The following is a 19977-nucleotide window of genomic DNA, read 5'->3' as shown; positions in this document are numbered from 1 at the left end:
TGGAGGAGTGTTCATGGACAAAACACTGGTGCAAGCGAGGAACTTACATGAGAATATGGCTGCCAATTCTCAACAATTTGGCACCATCAGGAACGAGCATCCACCAAGGAAAAACAACGAGGTAAATGTCTCTTCCCTTGAACAACAATTGATTGAATTGACGACTCTTGTGCGTCAGATGGCTGTAGGGAATGGAAAAACTGCGAAAACGTGTGGTATCTGCGCTGCAATAGGACACGCCACTGATATGTGTCCTACACTTCAAGAGGACTCAGTTGAACAGGTAAACGCTACTGGCAGATTTCCTGGACCACCACAACGGAAGTATGATCCTTATTCCAACACATTCAACCCTGGTTGGAAGGATCATCCAAATCTAAGATATGGGAATCCTCAAGCAATTCAATCGGGGCCTCAAGCACCACCACATAATCAAACTTATAGGTCTCCGTATCCTCAACAGCAACAGCAGAGACCTCAGATACCAACTCCAGGTGAGTTTCTCGAAAATATAGTTAAGGATCTTGCAACTAAAATTGCATCTTTTCAACAGGATACCATGGTAAGTATTCAAAACTTGAGTACCCAGATGGGACAACTAGCCACTGCCATCAACAAGTTAGAAGCACAGCACTCAAACGCTCTGCCATCTCAAACTGTGGTGAACCCAAGGGAGAATGCAAGTGCAATAACTTTAAGGAATGGGAAGGAGTTGAAAATGAAGGAGCAAGAAGTTGAGATTGAGCACAAAAAGAAGCTGAAAGAAGAAGAAGAGCAAAAGGTAAGTGAGGAAAAATCATCCAAGGATGATTCGCCAAGAGGTAAATTTCCCCCTTTATCTGAATATAAGCCAGTTGCCCCTTTTCCCTTAGCACTTAAGGATTCTAGAAAAGGTGAGGGGATTAAAGAACTATATGAAACTTTTCGTAGATGTGAGATTAATATTCCATTGCTAGATGCCATTAAGCAGGTACCTCGATATGCGAAGTTTTTGAAGGAATTGTGCACAGCAAAGAGGAAGCAGACATTGAAGGGATGTCAGAAAGTTGAACTTGGTGAGAACGTATCTGCTGTTATCCAACGGAAACTACCTGCAAAATGTAAGGATCCAGGTATGTTTTCTATCCCATGCACCATAGGGAATGTTCGACTTGAGAAGGCCATGCTAGATCTAGGAGCATCAATTAATGTTATGCCTTATTCTATATATGCATCCTTGAAACTTGGCCCACTGAACAAAACTGGGATTGTTATTCAGTTAGCTGACAGGTCGAATGCATATCCTAGGGGAGTCGTTGAAGATGTGTTGGTGCAAGTTAATGAATTAGTGTTCCCCGCAGATTTTTATGTGCTAGATATGGAAAACAGTGATCATAATAGTCCTATTTTGTTAGGGAGACCGTTTTTGAAAACTTCCATGACGAAAATTGATGTTCACAGTGGCACACTTACTATGGAATTCGATGGCGAGGTTGTAAAATTTAATATTTATGATGCCATGAAATTTCCTGATAGCGATGATTGTGTGTTTTCTGTTGATATTGTGGATTTCTTGGCACAAGATTATTGTGAGCATGCAGGGAAAGACGATCTAGAGGTGGCTATTACAGCACCCATTATGCAGACAGAAGAGGGTATTCGATACAATCAGGAAGTGGAAGAGATTGAGAAACTTCTGAATAGTTTGCCTGAGCTACCTCAGTCAGGTAATGTCTCTTACTTAGCTTTGCCAGCTTCTAATACTAAGCATCTTCCATCTGTTTTGGAGGCACTCGAGGTCGAATTGAAGACACTGTTGGAACACGGTCGTTCTCCGGATCGAAAAAGAAAGTGATACCCGGTGCAGCGGAAGTTTTAAAATTTTATATGGAACGATTCCATATGAGTATCAAATTCCTACGATTAAAATTGATAATATAAAATTTAAACAATATAAATTTTACCTTAAAATCTCGAAGCGAGATTATGGACACCAACAGATTAATCTGCTCTTGTTGTATATCCCAGGAACTGATGAACGAATAATTCTTCAATCAGGTCCACGAACAGAAGTTTAATCCCTCTGATAGACTGCACTAGAAAGTCTATCAGAAGTTTCTACGAAGAGACGGAACAGATATGATCTGTTAAATCAGTCTGCAAATTCAAAAATTCATAGACTGAATTTTCGAACACTGTGAGAGAGAGGGGGAGGGGTCGGCCGAAAACCCTAAGAGAGAGCTCTCTAGGTTTTCGAAATTATGACCTGTGTTGTCTAATTTCTGTACTGCAATAACTTATTTATAATGTGGGCTGCTAACAGCTTAGGGCCCATTAGTCATAAGTTCAAGCCTGACAAGCAAAGCCCGCATGTTCAGAAATTAATATAAAATTCCTCGTGACTCAGATTGATAAACCAATTTCACCAATGTGTACAGAAACCATTTCTGCATCTTTTAAAGTTAAGATAAATTTTCTGAATCCGAATTCAGTGGTTTCCAAAAATGTCCATCACTATGTCATTTTAGGAAATCTTACTCCCTCTACTTTAAAATAAGAAGTCCCACTTCTTTATTCACTAAATTTAACTCTTTAAATTTAATTATCTCAACGGGGATTAGAAATCCATTACATGTGTGACCCTCAATGGTTCAGGGATACAGCTAGCCGTGGGCTCACAACTCCTTGTGACTCGGAACAACAATTTCCGACTTACCCAACGAATCATGGTAAGAGCGCCTAGCAACATCGCCCCATGATTCCCTAGGTATCACTGATAGTGCCTGCAATAACCAATAGATTTTGGTTAGCGTACAGTACGGTCCCTTCATCCATATATCCCGATCGAATCAACAACCATTGGTAAATCGAGAGTCGTTCGAGATTCGATAACTATGCAATGCATCTTGAAGATCAAATAGTGACATCGCATGTGCTACTAGGAAACCAAGTAACCTAAAACACATCATGTACTCTGGCCAGAGATTCGTCACACTAATATCTCCTCAGATTGCATAGGATATCCACACTCGCAAGTATGTGGTAAATCCTTGACAACAAAGCATCGACTCCTATATGTGTCATAACTGTACCCAATCCCGATACCTGATGACCCCAATAGAGTCGGTAAACGAGCCAAAGTACAGTACTAGCATATAGAGTCTCAATGATGTTTCAAGTAGTAAGGACTAATGGTGTACAACCAAAACCGCGGACTTTATCCACTCGATAAGTGATAACCACTTGGAAAGTCCGGATAGGGTAGTTCGATCATTCATCATATGAATATCCATTTGCATGCTTTGAACATCTCTATGTTCCATACCAATGAAACGTGGTACTCGGCATCGCAAATGTTAGTCTCAGTCTCGAGCGATCCTTATCCTTATTAACGGACGGCTCAATCGACTAGGAACTGTTTAGGATATACAGTGACTTTAAGATGTGTTTCATGATAGCCATCCCCATGTGCTACCACATCTTACATACACTATAGTATATTCAAGGTCTTCATCTAAACATCTTATAGTATGTCACAACATAATAATATGATAAAAGATAAAGTAAATGCCATTATAAAAGTGTAAATTATATTAAACAAAAGATTGTTTATACATAGAGTCATAAAAGCCCTTAGCCACAAGTTGGCTCACCGGGCACCCACTCTTTCAATCTCCCACTTGCCCTAAAGCCAACTAGTCATACTACGTAGTCCCATTGCTTCGCGATGTTTGTCAAATAATGGTCCTGGCAAGGGCTTAGTAAGTGGATCAGTGATATTGTCAGCAGAGGCCACTCTCTCGACAGTGATGTCTCCTCTTTCCACGATCTCCCGGATGATGTGGTATTTCCTCAGTACGTGTTTGGATCTTTGATGAGACCTTGGTTCTTTTGCCTGAGCAATGGCACCCGTGTTGTCACAGTACATCGGGACTGAACCAACAGTTTCAGGAATAACGCCCAACTCTTGGACAAAATTCCTCATCCAAACGGCCTCTTTAGCAGCAGCTGATGCCGCAATGTATTCTGCCTCAGTGGTGGAATCCGCTGTGGTGTCCTGCTTGGAACTCTTCCAAGAGACAGCACCGCCATTGAGCATGAACACAAATTCAAAGGTTGACTTCGAGTCATCCACGTCACTTTGGAAGCTAGAGTTGGTATAGCCTTCCAATTTCAGTTCTCTTCCTCCATAAACCATGAATACATTCTTAGTTCTTCTCAAGTACTTAAGAATATCCTTCTCGGCTTTCCAATGCATTTGACCGGGATTGGTTTGATATCTGCTCGTTACACTTAGAGCAAATGCCACATCCGGTCTGGTAGATATCATCCCATACATGATACTCCCTATGGCTGAAGCATATGGCATGTGTGTCATTTTTTCTATCTCTTCGTCAGTCTTGGGACACATAGACTTGGATAGAGAGACTCCATGACACATAGGTAGATGTCCTCTCTTGGACTCATCCATTGAAAACCTTTTCAATATAGTGTCGATGTAGGTAGCTAGAGTAAGTCCTATCATTCTCTTAGATCTATCTGAAACGACCCTAACTCTATAATTAATAAATAAATATGCGGAAATTATTTTTTTTTTATATACTTACTAAATAAAATATGCACATATATGCTCATACATACATGCACAGAATAAAAAGATTTAAAATAAATAAATAAATAACTTAAATAAAAATTGCATTCTTTAAATAAAATAAATATCTGAGTCAAACATTTAATTAAAAATACTGCATAAGAAAAATGATGTAAAATTTGCATGCACTGAAAATATTCAAATAAAATATTCAAAACCACAACCACTGAAAAATAATTAAAAAGTGTAACATGCTGACATAATTAAAACATGCAATGTGACTCAGACATCTATCACGGTCACGGGGTCACTGCATGTCCGCTCATATGTCCTCGCCGCCGGTAGGAGCTACATCCTCCTCTACGAACTCACCTGCACCATACCAGTGTAGTGAGCCTAGAGGCCCAACATGCTAACATAACAAGGGTTTAAAATAATTTAAAACAATTAAATATTAATACATAACATATACATGAGCATGCTTAAAAATATCATGGCATAAACATAACTTAAATTAACTTAAATAACATAATACATAAATATTGTTGAGCAGTTAAATTTCTAACATCGCATGGTTGTATCCGTAGTGTAACCTTAAATCATACATTAAATACTGATCAGCGTGGAAACCAACGTACGTGGCGGTGACGAATCACCTCTTAAATTGGCAGTAAACTGCCCTTCAATAGTTCACATATGGGGACGAATCCCCCTTAAATTATCACACTACTTCAACTTCCAACATAAAATATTTTATTATTGCTCAACCTTAAACATTTAATTATGCATAAAATTATTTCATGAATGCATGTACTTAAATAAAATGTGTGTCCTTCATATATATTTAATTTAATTTCTTACTAACATATAAATATTAAAATAACTTCAATGCATAAAAATAATTAAATATATAATCAGAACACATGCAAATTTCTCATGGATTGTACTGGACTGCTGGCCCTAAACTCTCAAGCCCATTTACTTAAATCTGGCCCATTAACACAGAGACTGGCCCAGTAATACACTTAAGCCCAATAAAATTATTCTAAGCCCAATTAAATTAATTAAAGCCCATTAAAACATTCTAGGCCCAATAACAACTTAAACTGGCCCAATGGGCCCAAAAGCCCAAAGACTGGCCCAATAACTTTCATGGGCCCTAAAGCCCATAAAAATTAGTGGGCTCACTTAATTAAAATTATTTAAGACCAAATAATTAAATTCAACCCAAAAATAATTAAATGGAGCCCAATTAAATTTTGAGATTTAATTAGGCCCATTAAACCATTAATTAAACTAAAAACTTAAAAATAAAAATACCCGAGCCCAACTAACTTAACCCGGACCCAGACCCAACTAACTTAACCCACTGAACCACGGACTTGACCCGGACCACCAACCCGACCCGGACCCCAAGACCCGACCCAGCACCCCACCCCAGCCCAACCCGAACCCTTCCCCCCTTCGGCTGCTCTCGGCTGCGTGCAGCAGCCCTTCCAGGGCTGCTGCCGCTCCAGCCCGGCCACCACTGGCCGATCGCCGCCGGCAGGACCTTCCCAAGGTCCTGCCGGTCCTAACCTGACCATGGGTTGGCTGGTTCACGGCCCTGCATGCCCCAGCCGACCCCTCTTCCCCCAAACCCTAAACTGCACCATTATGTAACCCAATCTGCATCAGTTGGCTTCCTGGGCTCGTTTGGCTCGAGCCACTCGAGCCATTCGAGTCCAGGCCATCCCCACACCTCCTAGGAACCCTGACCAGTAGCCTAGACGCAACCATGACTAAGAAACATGAACATGGATCAATCAAACCACACGAAAATTCTCAACTCCATGAAAGCCGAATGGTTTTTCTGAAAATCTTAAAAATTTTGATGCACACACAAAACTCACCTATAATACTGATATGGTAAAGGAAAAGTGAATGAATACATGCCTTGCACCGAGGAAATCGATAGAGCAACGTACGTAGAACATTTCCGGGACGACGGGGCGACGATGACACGCTCGGAAGCTTCAAGATCGTAGCTATGGTGTTCTTCTGTGGAAAGCCGATGAAGATGATGAATGGAGGGGAGGGAGGCGGCTGAATGTGTGAGTGATCGGGTGGGTTTGGGTAGATTAGGTTATTTTGGGTTTTTAATTAAAATATAGGTTTTAGGATAATTAAAAGTTTTAAATATAAAATATAAAATTTGAAAACTCTCATTAAAAGTTAAAATCTGATAATTTAAGTTAAAAATATAAAAATCCCGAAATTACAAATTTAGGGAATTTTAAAAATAAATAAAAGTCATTAAAATGGCTAAATTTGGATAAAAATGGACTCCTAAAATTATATAAAATTAAATACTAAAAATTTTGAGGCAATAAAACTCAAAATAATATTTTTGGGCTCTAAAAAGACTCATAAGATAATTTGAATAGAAAGTTGTCATCTCGTCCGTCCACGGTTCCGTCTACGCGATCAAAAACAATTAAATACTATAAATCATAAAAATCACTAATTATGGGTTAAATGCTTAAAAATAAATTAAATCATGCACAAATAATTCACATAATTATTTAACCCATAAATCTAAAATTTAAATAATTAAATATCCTAATTATGCATGCGGATTTACGTATTTAAAATACCGGGTGATACAATTCTCCCCCCCCCCCCCCCTTAAATTGAATTTCGTCCTCGAAATTTAAAATACTTACCCGAACAACTCCGGGTAGCGAGTTCTCATATCTTCCTCGGTCTCCCAAGTAGCTTCCTCCTCCGAGTGATTCAGCCACTGGACTCTGACCATCGGTATGACCCGCGTCCTAAGCCTCCGCTCCTCCCTAGCCAAGATCCGCACTGGCCTCTCCTCATAAACTAGATCTGGTGGCAACTGCAAGGGCTCGAAATCCAACACATGCGACGGGTTAGAGACATATCTCCGAAGCATGGATACATGGAAAACGTTGTGCACTGCCGCTAGCCCTGGTGGTAGAGCTAAACGGTAGGCCAACGTGCCAACTCTCTCCAAGATCTCGAATGGCCCTATATACCTCGAATTAAGCTTGCCTCTCCGGCCAAAACGCACTACTCCCTTCATAGGTGACACCTTCAGGAATACGTGATCACCTACAGCGAACTCCAAATCTCGTCGTCTGGCATCTGCATAACTCTTCTGACGACTCTGAGCAGTCCTCATCCGATCTCGAATCTGAGTCACAATGTCAGCTTTCTGCTGCACAATCTTAGGACCCAGTAAAATCCGCTCACCAACCTCATCCCAATGCACAGGAGATCTGCATCTCCTCCCATACAATGCTGCATAAGGAGCCACACCTATAGACGACTGAAAACTGTTGTTATAGGTAAACTCCACTAATGGCAGTCTAGTCTCCCAAGAGCCCCGAAAATCAATGACACAAGCTCTCAGAAGATCCTCGAGAACCTGGATCACCCTCTCAGACTGACCATCTGTCTGGGGATGAAATGTTGTGCTGAACAAAAGCCTAGTCCCCAATGCTGTTTGCAGACTCTTCCAAAACGCAGATGTGAATCTCGGATCTCTGTCTGACACAATAGACGCTGGTATGCCATGCAGTCTAACAATCTCTCTGATGTAAAGCTCTGCATACTGTGTCAAAGAATAAGTAGTCCTCACCGGCAAGAAATGAGCTGACTTGGTGAGTCTATCCACAATCACCCAAATCGCTGTGCAACCTCTAGCACTCCTCGGTAAGCCAACCACAAAGTCCATCGTAATATTCTCCCATTTCCATTCCGGAATAGGAAGAGGTCTAAGAAGTCCTGCTGGACGCTGATGCTCTGCCTTGACTTGCTGACAAGTCAAGCACTCTGACACCACTCTCCCGATGTCACTCTTCATTCCGGGCCACCAATACAATAGCTGCAAATCTTTGTACATCTTCGTACTTCCGGGGTGAATGGAGTACGGAGATGTGTGAGCCTCTGCTAAAATCTCAGCTCTCAACTGATCGACGTTTGGTACCCACATCCTACCACGGTACTGAACGATACCATCCACCACTGTATACAAGAGGTTACCCCTAGCCTCATCTCTTTGTCTCCATCGCTGCAACTCCTCATCAGTAGACTGTCCATCCCTAATCCGATCTTGCAGAACTGGCTGCACCGTCAACACTGACAAGCTCGGTGCATGACCACTCGGATAACACTCCAAGTCAAATCTCTGAATATCGCTCTGTAGTGGTAACTGTACGGTCAAACATGAGACCACTGACGACTTTCGACTCAAAGCATCTGCTACTACATTAGCTTTACCCGGATGGTAGCTAATGTCACAGTCATAATCTTTCACCAACTCCAACCACCGGCGCTGTCTCATGTTCAACTCCTTCTGTGTGAAGAAGTACTTGAGACTCTTGTGGTCTGTGAAAATCTTGCACTTCTCTCCATACAGATAGTGCCTCCAGATTTTCAAAGCGAAAACCACTGCTGCCAACTCCAAGTCATGCGTCGGATAATTCTGCTCATGAATCTTCAGCTGCCTCGACGCATACGCAATAATCTTACCACACTGCATAAGCACTGCGCCTAAACCTAGTTTAGACGCGTCGGTGTACACCACTAACTCCTCATGTGGTACTGTCACCGCTAACACTGGTGCAGTAGTGAGTGCTTCCTTCAGCTGATCGAAGCTCCTCTGACAGTCTGAACTCCAGATAAACTTCGCATTCTTCTTGGTCAAGGAAGTCAAGGGTACTGCAATAGAGGAAAAACCCTTGATGAACTTCCTATAATACCCTTCCAAACCCAAGAAACTGCGAATCTCTGAAGCATTCTTCGGAATACCCCAATTCTGCACTGCCTCAACCTTAGACTGATCAACTGCAATCCCATCTCTCGAAATAATGTGGCCAAGAAATGCCACCTGCTCAAGCCAAAACTCGCACTTGCTGAACTTGGCATACAACCGATGCTCCCTCAAAGTCTGCAAGGCTGTCTGAAGATGCTGTCTATGCTCCTCGATGCTCCTAGAATAGATCAAAATATCATCAATGAAGACTATGATGAACTGATCTAGATACGGCTGAAAGACTCGGTTCATGAGATCCATGAAAACCGCTGGAGCGTTGGTCATCCCAAATGGCATCACTAAGAACTCTTAATGCCCATATCGTGTCCTGAAAGAAGTCTTAGACACATCTGCATCTCTAACACGCAACTGATGATAACCAGATCGCAGGTCGATCTTGGAGAACACCGATGCTCCCTGCAACTGGTCAAATAAATCCTCTATCCTCGGCAGTGGATACTTGTTCTTCATCGTGACCCTGTTGAGCTCTCGGTAATCGATGCACAGTCTCATACTGCCATCCTTCTTCTTCACAAATAACACCGAAGCTCCCCACGGAGAAAAGCTAGGATGAACAAAGCCTTTCTCTAACAACTCCTGAATCTGCTCCTTCAACTCTTTCATCTCGGTAGGAGCAAGTCTGTATGGTGCCTTAGAGATAGGCACGGTGTCTGGTACTAAGTCGATGCTGAACTCCACATCTCTCACTGGTGGAATTCCTGCAACATCCTCCGGAAAGACATCCGGAAAATCACGAACCACCTCTATCTCTGATAATGATCTGCTAGATGGCGCTGAAGTCGTGACAATACTCGCTAGAAACCCCTGGCAACCCCGTCTCAACAGCTTCCTCGCCTGAATAAGAGATTTCACCTGAGGAATATCACTGCTCTGAGATGCATGAAAAGTGAACGGGTCGCCTACTGTAGGTCTCACTGACACTGATCTCCGACGAAAATCAATCGAAGCTCCATTGACTGTCAACCAGTCCATACCCAAAATCAAATCGAATCCACTCAATGGCAAAACCACCACATCTGCTCGAATGGAGTGTCCCTGCAGCTCCAACTCCAGTCCTCGAATAACCTTCGAGGTAGAAATAATCTGCCCTGACGGCATAGTAACATCATACCCAGTGTCAATACTCTCAGGTGTGATGCCTACCCGCCTGATAAACTCCAGGGAGATAAACGAATGCGTAGCCCCTGAATCTAGCAACGCAAACGTGGAGTTGCCTCCAACTAGAATTCTCCCTGCACGCAGAAAATTCCCAACAATTTCATACCACTACCAAATTTTCCCCAACGAGTCACTACTAATTCTTAATTCTAATCACAAGTAAAACATGCTTCCTATTCTAACATGCAGTTGAATAACCCAAATAACAACAATTCAAAAATAAATACGAAATTTTAACCAAAGGAGAATTATTAAAATGCTAGGGGTAAGATATACCGGTGATCAAGGAGGTGTCTGGATCTACCTCCTCGGCCTGCATCACAAACACTCTACCAGCGGTGTTCTTCTTCCTTGGGCAGTTAGCTATCTGATGCCCTGGCTCCCTACAGTGGTAGCAAACTCCTGCTCCCAAAAGACAAGGTCCCGAATGCATCTTCTGACACTTCGGGCAAGTAGGATAACCTATGGCATTAGGGGCCCCACCCCTCTGCTGCTGCGGCCTCTGCTGTGGATTCGGGCCCTTAGCCGGCCCTGTAAACTGCTTCTTCGCAGGAGGCTGCGAAGGTGGTCGCTGATACCCAGCCTAAAACTGCCTCTTACCCTGCTGCTCCCTCTGGATATCTCTCCGACCCTCCTCGGAACGCAAGGCTCTACTGACTGCAGACTCATAAGTAAGGACGTCTACCATGCGAACATCATGCTTGATATCCGCCCTCAAACCCTCCACAAACTGCCTCAACTTCTCTGGTGGACTATCTGAAATCAGAGGCACGAAGCGACAACCCCTCTCGAACTGTCTCACATACTCGACCACTGTCTTGTCCCCCTGACGGAGACTCATAAACTCCCGGATCATGCGACTGCGCACATCCTCAGTGAAGTACTTGAAAGAGTGGGTGCCCAGTGAGCCAACTTGTGGCTAAGGGCTTTGATGACTCTTTGTATAAACAATCTTTTGTTTAATATAATTTACACTTTTATTAATGGCAATGACTTTATCTTTCTTCATATTGTTATATTGTGATATACTATTGTTGTTTTGATAAAGACCTTGAATATACTATAGTGTATGTAAGATGTGGTAGAACATGGAGATGTCTATCATGAAACACATCTTATAGTCACTGTATATTCTAAACTGTTCCTAGTCGATTGAGCCGTCCGATAATAAGGATAAGGATCGCTCGAGTTTGAGACTAGCATTTGCGATGCGGAGTACCACGTTTCATTGGTAAGGAACATAGAGATGTTCGAAGCATGCAAATGGATATTCATATGATGAATGATCGAACTACCCTATCCGGACTTTCCAAGTGGTTATCACTTATCGAGTGGATAAAGTCCGCGGTTTTGGTTGTACACCATTAGTCCTTATTACTTGAAACATCATTGAGACTCTATATGCTAGTACTGTGCTTTGACTCATTTACCAACTCTATTGGGGTCATCAGGTGTCGGGATTGGGTAAAGTTACAACACATATAGGAGTCGATGCTTTGTTGTCAAGGATTCACCACATACTTGCGAGTGTGGATATCCTATGCGATCTGAGGAGATATTAGTGTGACGAATCTCTGGCCAGAGTACATGATGTGATTTAAGAAATGGTTTCTTAGTAGCGCATGCGATGTCACTATTTGATCTTCAAGATGCATTGCATAGTTATCGAATCTCGAGCGACTCTCGATATACCAATGGTTGTTGATTCGATCGGGATATATGGATGAAGGGACCGTATTGTACGCTAACCAAAATCTACTGGTTCTTGTAGGCACTATCAGTGATACCTAGGGAATCATGGGGCGATGTTGCTAGGCGCTCATACCATGATTCGATGGGCAAGTCGGAAATTGTTGTTCCGAGTCACAAGGAGTTGTGAGCCCACGGCTAGCTGTATCCCTGAACCATTGAGGGTCACACAGTGTAATGGATTTTTAATCCCCGTTGAGATAGTTAAATTTAAAGAGTTAAATTTAATGAACGAAGAAGTTGGACTTCTTATTTAAGAGTAGAGGAGTAAGATTTCCTAAAATGACATAGGGATGGCCATTTTTGGAAATCACTGAATTCGGATTCAGAAAAATTTATCTTGACTTTAAAAGGTGCAGAAATGGTTTTTGTGCACATTGGTGAAATCGGTTTATCAATCGGAGTCACGATGAATTTTATATTAATTTCTGAACATGCGGGCTTTGCTTGTCGGGCTTGAACTTATGACTAATGGGCCCTAAGCTGTTAGTGGCCTGCATTATAAATAAGTTATTGCAGTACAGAAATTACACACAACAGGCACAAAATTTTCGAAAACCCTAAGCTATTTTTCTTAAAGTGGCCGCCCCCTCTCCCTCTCTCTACTCGAGAAAAATTCCAGCCTGTGATTTTGAATTACAGTCTGGTTTAACGGATCAAATTCGTTAACTCTCTTCGTAGAAAACTTCTGATAGATTTTCTAGTGCAATCTATCAGAGGGATTAAATCTCTATTCGTGGACCTGATTGAAGAACTGTTCGTCCATCGGTTCCAGGGAGATACAACAAGAGCAGAGAAATCTGTTGGTGTCCAGAATCTCGATTCGAGATTAAAGGTAAAAATTTTATAATAGTTATTTAAATTTTTACACACACAATTTAATCGTAAAGATTTGATACCCAATATGGAATCGTTCCATATAATAAAAATTTTAAACTTCCGCTGCACCGGGTATCAATCTTGATTGATCTGAAAGCCGAGTTATCCAACAGTACTTGGCGTAGAAGATACGCCTAAACTCTGTCCATGTCAGTGTAGGAAGGTGAACTCCCCTGGCAGCACCCTCCCACCAAAGCGCTGCGTCACCCCTCAGCATGTACGTCGCACAGTTCACCCTGTCGGTGTCTGTGATCCCCATATAAGCAAAGATGGACTCCAGAGATCGAATCCATCCCTCAGCCACCAAAGGATCGGTGGTACCAACAAACTCCTTGGGTCCCTTCTTCTGGAACCTCTCAGCAACGTCCTCCTCATGGGACAACCTAGGGCGAGTAGCCTGCTGCTCTAACAGAGCAGTAATCCCTGCCATCATATTCGCATTGGCCTGCTCCAATGCTGCTAGAGGGTTCTGCGGAGGTGGAGGTGGAGGTGGAGGTCTAGGTGGAGATCCCCCACGTCTGTTCATCGGTCTGGGAAGCATTCTGCACCACCACATATTTCTTTACGTAAATCGCCATGCATAACTAAGTTGTTTAAAGGTAATACTAACTTAAATCCAAAGAATTAAATCATACTATAAACACTTAAAACTTACAGACCGGTAGCGTGGATTTCTGAGCTCGCATAGCAGTAATGACCCCTCCAAGAACCGTGCTTTGATACCAACTGAAACGACCCTAACTCTATAATTAATAAATAAATATGCGGAAATTTTTTTTTTATATACTTACTAAATAAAATATGCACATATATGCCCATACATACATGCACAGAATAAAAAGATTTAAAATAAATAAATAAATAACTTAAATAAAAATTGCATTCTTTAAATAAAATAAATATCTGAGTCAAACATTTAATTAAAAATACTGCATAAGAAAAATGATGTAAAATTTGCATGCACTGAAAATATTCAAATAAAATATTCAAAACCACAACCACTGAAAAATAATTAAAAAGTGTAACATGCTGACATAATTAAAACATGCAATGTGACTCAGACATCTATCACGGTCACGGGGTCACTGCATGTCCGCTCACATGTCCTCGCCGCCGGTAGGAGCTACATCCTCCTCTACGAACTCACCTGCACCATACCAGTGTAGTGAGCCTAGAGGCCCAACATGCTAACATAACAAGGGTTTAAAATAATTTAAAACAATTAAATATTAATGCATAAAATATACATGAATGAGCATGCTTAAAAATATCATGGCATAAACATAACTTAAATTAACTTAAATAACATAATACATAAATATTGTTGAGCAGTTAAATTTCTAACATCGCATGGTTGTATCCGTAGTGTAACCTTAAATCATACATTAAATACTGATCAGCGTGGAAACCAACGTACGTGGCGGTGACGAATCACCTCTTAAATTGGCAGTAAACTTCCCTTCAATAGTTCACATATGGGGACGAATCCCCCTTAAATTGTCACACTACTTCAACTTCCAACATAAAATATTTTATTATTGCTCAACCTTAAACATTTAATTATGCATAAAATTATTTCATGAATGCATGTACTTAAATAAAATGTGTGTCCTTCATATATATTTAATTTAATTTCTTACTAACATATAAATATTAAAATAACTTCAATGCATAAAAATAATTAAATATATAATCAGGACACATGCAAATTTCTCATGGATTGTACTGGACTGCTGGCCCTAAACTCTCAAGCCCATTTACTTAAATCTGGCCCATTAACACAGAGACTGGCCCATTAACACACTTAAGCCCAATAAAATTATTCTAAGCCCAATTAAATTAATTAAAGCCCATTAAAACATTCTAGTCCCAATAACAACTTAAACTGGCCCAATGGGACCAAAAGCCCAAAGACTGGCCCAATAACTTTCATGGGCCCTAAAGCCCATAAAAATTAGTGGGCTCACTTAATTAAAATTATTTAAGCCCAAATAATTAAATTCAACCCAAAAATAATTAAATGGAGCCCAATTAAATTTTGAGATTTAATTAGGCCCATTAAACCATTAATTAAACTAAAAACTTAAAAATAAAAATACCCGAGCCCAACTAACTTAACCCGGACCCGGACCCAACTAACTTAACCCACTGACCCACGGACTTGACCCGGACCACCAACCCGACCCGGACCCCAAGACCCGACCCAGCACCCCACCCCAGCCCAACCCGAACCCTTCCCCCCTTCGGCTGCTCTCGGCTGCGTGCAGCAGCCCTTCCAGGGCTGCTGCCGCTCCAGCCCGGCCACCACTGGCCGGTCGCCGCCGGCAGGACCTTCCCAAGGTCCTGCCGGTCCTAACCTGACCATGGGTCGGCTGGTTCACGGCCCTGCATGCCCCAGCCGACCCCTCTTCCCCCAAACCCTAAACTGCACCATTATGTAACCCAATCTGCATCAGTTGGCTTCCTGGGCTCGTTTGGCTCAAGCCACTCGAGCCATTCGAGTCCAGGCCATCCCCACACCTCCTAGGAACCCTGACCAGCAGCCTAGACGCAACCATGGCTAAGAAACATGAACATGGATCAATCAAACCACACGAAAATTCTCAACTCCATGAAAGCCGAATGGTTTTTCTGAAAATCTTAAAAATTTCGATGCACACACAACACTCACCTATAATACTGATATGGTAAAGGAAAAGTGAATGAATACATGCCTTGCACCGAGGAAATCGATAGAGCAACGTACGTAGAACGTTTCCGGGACGACGGGGCGACGATGACATGCTCGGAAGCTTCAAGATCGTAGCTATGGTGTTCTTCTGTGGAAAGCCGATGAAGATGATGAATGGAGGGGAGGGAGGCGGCTGAATGTGTGAGTGATCGGGTGGGTTTGGGTAGATTAGGTTATTTTGGGTTTTTAATTAAAATATAGGTTTTAGGATAATTAAAAGTTTTAAATATAAAATATAAAATTTGAAAACTCCCATTAAAAGTTAAAATCTGATAATTTAAGTTAAAAATATAAAAATCCCGAAATTACAAATTTAGGGAATTTTAAAAATAAATAAAAGTCATTAAAATGGCTAAATTTGGATAAAAATGGACTCCTAAAATTATATAAAATTAAATACTAAAAATTTTGAGGCAATAAAACTCAAAATAATATTTTTGGGCTCTAAAAAGACTCATAAGATAATTTGAATAGAAAGTTGTCATCTCGTCCGTCCACGGTCCCGTCTACGCGATCAAAAACAATTAAATACTATAAATCATAAAAATCACTAATTATGGGTTAAATGCTTAAAAATAAATTAAATCATGCACAAATAATTCACATAATTATTTAACCCATAAATCTAAAGTTTAAATAATTAAATATCCTAATTATGCATGCGGATTTACGTATTTAAAATACCGGGTGTTACACTATCTCTATAGATCTGTATCCCTAGAATATAGGACGCCTCACCCAAATCCTTCATCGAGAATCTACCTGATAACCATATCTTTGTTGACTGCAACATCCCTACATCATTCCCAATGAGTAAGATGTCATCAACATAAAGTACTAAGAATGTCACAGCATCCTTAACTACTTTCTTGTACACGCACGGTTCCTCCGGGTTCTTGATGAAACCAAAATCCTTTATTGTTTCATCAAATTTTTGGTTCCAACTTCTTGATGCTTGTTTGAGACCATAGATCAATCTCTGAAGCTTGCATACCTTATGCTCGCTTCCTATGGATGTGAATCCCTCGGGCTGCATCATATAGATTTCTTCCTTAATGTTTCCATTAAAAAATGCAGTCTTCACATCCATTTGCCATATCTCATAGTCATATCATGCTGCTATGGCAATAAGGATTCTTATGGACTTGAACATTGCGACTGGTGAAAAATTTTCATCATAATCAACTCTTTGTCTTTGAGTATAACCTTTTGCCACCAATCGTGCCTTGTAGGTCAGTACCTTTCCATCAGGCCCAAGTTTTCTCTTATAGATCCATTTACACCCTATTGGAACAATTCCATCGGGAGGATCTACTAAAGTCCAAACTTGGTTTGTATGCATCGAATCTATTTCCGACTGCATAGCTTCAAGCCATAAATTCGAATCCGCATCAGAAATTGCTTCCTTGAAGTTTCTTGGATCACATCCAATGTTGGGTTCACTTTGATCCCCTTCAAGAAGAAAACCATATCTAATAGGAGGCCTAGAAGTCCTCTCGGATCTTCTAGTAATAGGCGTGTCAATCAATGGTTCCTGAGGTGTAGGATCATTATTTTGTATCTCGGGTTCTTCTCGAATTTCTTCGAGTTCCATCATCTTGCCTTTCTTATCCAATAAGAACTCCTTCTCCAAGAAGGTGACATTCTTTGAAACAAACACTTTTGTTTCAGTAGGATGATAGAAATAATATCCGATTGAATTCTTCGGATACCCTACAAAATAACATAAGATGGATCGACTATCCAACTTATCTCCCACTGTCTGCTTCACGTAAGCAGGACATCCCAAATCCTCAAGTACGAAAACTTAGGAGCTTTGCCATTCCATAACTCGTATGGTGTTTTGTTCACTGCTTTAGTGTGGACGTTGTTTAACAACAATACCGCCGTTTCAAGAGCATAGCCCCAAAACGAAGGTGGGAGCTCAGTGAAGCTCATCATAGATCGAACCATGTCCAACAATGTTCGATTGCGATGCTCCGAAACTCCATTCAGCTGAGTTGTCATAGGAGGAGTCCACTGAGAGAGAATCCCATTCTCTTTTAGATTGCTCAAAAACTCGGTACTCAAGTATTCTCCACCTCGATCCGATCGAAGTGCTTTAATACTCTTACCTAGTTTGTTTTCTACTTCAGCCTTGAATTCTTTGAACTTTTCAAATGATTCAGACTTATATTTCATCAAATATAAGTACCCATACCTAGAATAATCATCCGTAAAGGTAATGAAGTAGGTGTGACCAAATTTAGTACCAATACTAAATGGTCCGCAAACATCTGTATGGATCAAATCCAATAGATTTTTACTACGCTCAGGTTTTCCTTTGAAAGGAGATTTATTTATTTTTCCTTTCAGGCAGGACTCACAAGTAGGTAGAGAGTTAATATCAGACATATCAAACATGCCCTCTCCCACTAGCTTGTTCATCCTCCTTGAGGAAATATGACCTAACCTAGCATGCCAAAGGTTTGCCGGGTTTTGACTATCGATTTTCCTTTTGTTAGTTGTTACCGGTTTATCAACATAATTTATTGGAACGTCTTTTAATTTTAAGTTATATAGATCGTTCTCAAGTTGTCCATTTTCAATCAAACATTCATTCTTGTAAATATTGCAAATCTCATTCACAAAATGAAAGAGTGGGTGCCCGGTGAGCCAACTTGTGGCTAAGGGCTTTGATGACTCTTTGTATAAACAATCTTTTGTTTAATATAATTTACACTTTTATTAATGGCAATGACTTTATCTTTCTTCATATTGTTATATTGTGATATACTATTGTTGTTTTGATAAAGACCTTGAATATACTATAGTGTAAGTAAGATGTGGTAGAACATGGGGATGTCTATCATGAAACACATCTTATAGTCACTGTATATTCTAAATCGTTCCTAGTCGATTGAGCCGTCCGTGAATAAGGATAAGGATCGCTCGAGATTGAGACTAGCATTTGCGATGCAGAGTACCACGTTTAGAAGATCCTCCCGATGGAATTGTTCCAATAGGGTGTAAATGGATCTACAAGAGAAAGCTTGGGCCTGATGGTAAGGTATTGACCTACAAGGCGCGATTGGTGGCGAAAGATTATACTCAAAGACAAGGAGTTGACTATGATAAAACCTTTTCACCAGTTGCAATGTTCAAGTCCATAAGAATCCTTATTGCCATAGCTGCTTCGTATGACTATGAGATATGACAAATGGATGTGAAGACTGCATTTCTTAATGGAAACATTAAGGAAGAGATCTATATGACGCAGCCTGAGGGATACACATCCATGGGAAGCGAGCATAAGGTATGCAAGCTTCAGAGATCAATCTATGGTCTAAAACAAGCATCAAGAAGTTGGAACCAGAAATTTGATGAAACAATAAAGGATTTTGGTTTCATCAAGAACCCGGAGGAATCATGCGTGTACAAGAAAGTAGTTAAGGATGCTGTGACATTCTTAGTACTTTATGTTGATGACATCCTACTCATTGGGAATGACGTAGGGATGTTGCAGTCAACAAAGATATGGTTATCAGGTAGATTCTCGATGAAGGATTTAGGTGAGGCATCCTATATTCTAGGGATACAGATCTATAGAGATAGATCTAAGAGAATGATAGGACTCACTCAAGCAACCTACATCGACACCATATTGAAACGGTTTTCAATGGATGGGTCCAAGAGAGGACATCTACCCATGTGTCATGGAGTTTCTCTATCCAAGTCTATGTGTCCCAAGACTGATGAAGAGATAGAGAAAATTACACATGTACCATATGCGTCAGCCATTGGTAGTATCATGTAAGGGATGATATCTACCAGACCAGATGTAGCATTTGCTCTGAGTGTCACGAGCAGATATCAAGCTAATCCTGGTCAAATGCATTGGAAAGCCGTGAAGGACATTCTTAAGTACTTGCGAAGGACTAAGAATATGTTCATGGTATATGGAGGAAGAGAACTAAAATTGGAAGGCTATACCGACTCTAGCTTCCAAAGTGACGTGGATGACTCGAAGTCAACCTCTGGATTTGTGTTCATGCTTAATGGCGGTGC

Source organism: Henckelia pumila, chromosome 4 (genome assembly GCF_033568475.1).
Source record: "Henckelia pumila isolate YLH828 chromosome 4, ASM3356847v2, whole genome shotgun sequence".
Taxonomy (NCBI): domain Eukaryota; kingdom Viridiplantae; phylum Streptophyta; class Magnoliopsida; order Lamiales; family Gesneriaceae; genus Henckelia; species Henckelia pumila.
Note: the sequence above shows the minus strand (reverse complement) of the source record.